Below are 3775 nucleotides of genomic sequence, written 5' to 3'. Positions count from 1 at the left end.
TCCGCATTAAGAAGTGCAGAATCCCTAGAAATAGAAATTTAAAAGAATTAACAAAAAAATCAACAAGCTGAAATACTGTCAACAGCAACACACCAACCTGACTGCCATCACGTCGCTAGAGATTAAAAAACATAATCTCCAAAACAATATGATGTTTATCATCAATAGTCAGAGAAGAACTGAAGAGGCCTGGGCCATTGAGAAGATCAAACTTAATCCCAAAGTGTTCTTCTCATTTGCAAAAAACACAAAGTTACTGGCTCTACTGTTGGCCCTCTGATTAATGAAATTGGTACTCTTCAAGACAATGCCAAAACCATGGGTGAGATGTTGCAGAAACAATACTGCTCTGTTTTCAGTAATCCTGATATGGCTGATCTGGGCTGTATCACTGGTGTTACTCCCCAATACACATTATTGGACATAACCTTTGGTGCTCCTGATGTTTTAGCAGCAATAAAGGAAATGAAGCATAATTCAGCAGTAGGTCCCGATAGGTTCCCTGCTTGTGTCTTGAAGATGTGTCAACACCAACTTGCACCCCCTCTAGCCAATATGTGGGCGGAACTCACTGGATGCTGGATATATACCAGAAAACCTTCTATCCCAGTCTGTTGTCCCAGTTTTCAAATAAGGAAACAAATCCCTTGCCGTGAATTACCGTCCAATCTCACTCACCTCTCATATCATTAAGGTATTTGAGAGAGTGGTGAGATCGCGTATGACTCACTTCCTTGAGTCATAATATGCTGAACTCCAACCAGCATGGATTCCGTAATGGAAGTTATTGCCTGACGCAGCTACTGCATCACTTCGATGAAATTTTGAGTGCCTCGGGAGAGGGTTCCAAAACTGATGTTATCTACCTTGATTTCAGCAAGGTCTTTGACAGGGTTGATCATAAGATCCTTTTGAGAAAGCTGTCCAATATTAGTGTCACTGGAAAGCTGCTGCAATGGATCAAGTGCTTCCTGTCTAACAGAACCCAACATGTTGTAGTCGAAGGAGTCAAATCCAGCCTAGCCAAAGTCAGTAGTGGTGTCCCACAAGGCACTGTGTTGGGCCCACTTCTCTTCATAATCTACATTAATGGCATCACTGACATCATCAAATACAGTAACATCAGAATCTTCGCTGATGATTCCAAGCTCCAGAAGGTCATCGATGGCGTGGATGACCGGATAAACCTTCAGTCAGACCTACTGGCTGTTGTCCAATGGGCGGAAAAGAACAACATGTTGCTAAACGAAGACAAATTCGAATTTATCCACTTTGGAAGGGAGGACGCTCTGAAACTCCCATACTCCCTTCCTTCTGGTGAAACTCTCATGGCGTCTAACAACATCAGAGACTTGGGAGTAACTGTGGACAACAACATAAGCTGGGCTACACATATAAGCAGCAAAGTTGACATGGCCCGCAGAATGTGTTCTTGGATTCTCAGAACCTTCCAGTCGAGAGATTCCCACACCATTATCCTTCTCTTCTCTACTTTTGCCCGACCTCACCTTGAATACTGCTGTCCAATTGTGGTCTCCCTACATGAAACGGAATATTATGAAAGTTGAAGCTCCCCAAAGGTCAATCACGAAAAAGATAGAGAGCGTGTCAGACCTTGACTACTGGGGTCGACTGGAAAAGCTGAAACTGTATTCACTCCAACAACGCCGTGAACGCTACATTATCTGTATGATGTGGAAAATATTCCATCAGCACTGTCTAAATGATGTTGGTATCACCTTCAAAATACATCCAAGGCTTGGACCCCGTGCCATCCGTCCACAACAAAAATCTAAATCGCATCTCATAACAACAATACGGCACAATTATTTCACCTCAATTGGACCTGGTCTCTTCAATATTACACCAGGACACGTCAAAACAGAAACTGACCACACAAAATTCAAGCAGTCTTTGGACAAATTCCTTCAAACAGTCTCGGACAAACCACCCACACCCGGTTATGTCTCCGCAAACAATAACTCTCAGCTCGAATGTGCCTTTGTGCCCAAATCCTGAATTGAAAGACTTCGCCAGGTGGTGCTATTAAGTTAGACATGGCCTGGGCCAATACTGGCCAAAACCTTTCTAAGTTGTATATATATATATATGTATATATATATATGTTTAACGGTCATTTTCATATTATTTTCTTCGATGTTCCGATAACTGAAGAGATGGCGGCGTGGGATTCCGCCCCGACATCCGAAATGAATTAAGTTTTATCATTTCTACAGAATAATTGTCACATATTATATTTACAGATAAATTCCTCTGTTTACATAATATCGAGGTCTTTTAATCATTTTTTTGTTTTCTTACCATTTCTATCAATATATATATAGTATAAAAATATAAATACTATTAAAGTATTGATACAGTACAGCACTCAATATAAATTCAGTATATAATATTCTCATTGAATATTTTTATCTAAAGATTTATATATATATATATACTGTATATATATATATACTTTATTTTAAGCAGCAGAAAATTCAACAAAATCTGTTACTCTGAGTTTCTCGTTGCCGTTCATCAGACAGTTCATCAGACAGTTCATCAGCCCAGATATTATATATATATATATATATATATATATATTATATATATATATATATATATATATATGATATAGCATATATCCCAATGCAATACACAGTGGCGCATTGTTAAGATTAATCCAATGCATTTTAAAGTGACCTCAAAACAGCAAACAGTAAAGGCAGATGGGTGCCTACGTTTAGTAGGGAATTATGAATCCTGCCTTGTCGTATTATTTGGTGAGCTGTTTCATATACAAATTTTGGGTCATGTAGTTTCCTAGGAATCACGTTTTCTGTAGTGATTCAATTGTATCGCATTTTGAAAGAACAATTTCATAATCCTGAATTAACATCACAGTAGGATGTGTTTTGGGGAAACACTACCGAAAAGCTATCGCTTGGTTGGCCAATCATTAACTGCTTTCAGAACCAGCAAATTCATGTGACTAAACTCAATAAAACAAAAACTGACTGGGCGTATAGTTTAAAAGTGAAAACAAGGTGGTCTGTTTACATCTCAGACATAAGGCAATATTAGGGGCTGTTATACTCTCAATGCGTTGTTCGTAATTTCTGCACTACTTGTGTTCCATTACACCCGGACCTCCCCCATATTTTAGTTTCAACTCTGTCTCGACGTGAATAGAATGTGATTAATGTGAAAAAGAATCTAAAATACAACTTACGCTGAGTACAGTGAGATAAATTTTTATGTATCTGCTCAATTGCAATCATGTTTTGGACGATTGCTTATAATATTTTGCTAGTTTAGATAATCGATTTTTAAATGATTGCTGCGTTAAAGCAATAAACCTCCTCTGGCATGACCGAAATACTGAGAATACAAATGACGTTTTGTGATTCTGATACACGTGAAATGTTGATATTGAATGAAAGCATAATTTTCTAATCATCTATGTATGTATGTATGTATGTATGTATGTATGTATGTATGTATGTATGTATGTATTTATGTATGTATGTATGTATGTATGTATGTATCTACCTATCTATCTATCTATCTATCTATCTATCTATCTATCTATCTATCTATCTATCTATATATATATATATATATATATATATATATATATATATAACTATTAACAAGAGGAATGACCACTAAATTGGAATCCTATACGTTAGAAGTAGACGTCAAATCGCCTTACCACAAAGAGTGTGTTCTCATTTTGTAAGTATTAATAATGAAATCATGATACGTAGATAAT

This window comes from Octopus sinensis, linkage group LG6 (genome assembly GCF_006345805.1).
Source record: "Octopus sinensis linkage group LG6, ASM634580v1, whole genome shotgun sequence".
NCBI lineage: Eukaryota > Metazoa > Mollusca > Cephalopoda > Octopoda > Octopodidae > Octopus > Octopus sinensis.
This window is presented reverse-complemented; position numbering follows the sequence as displayed.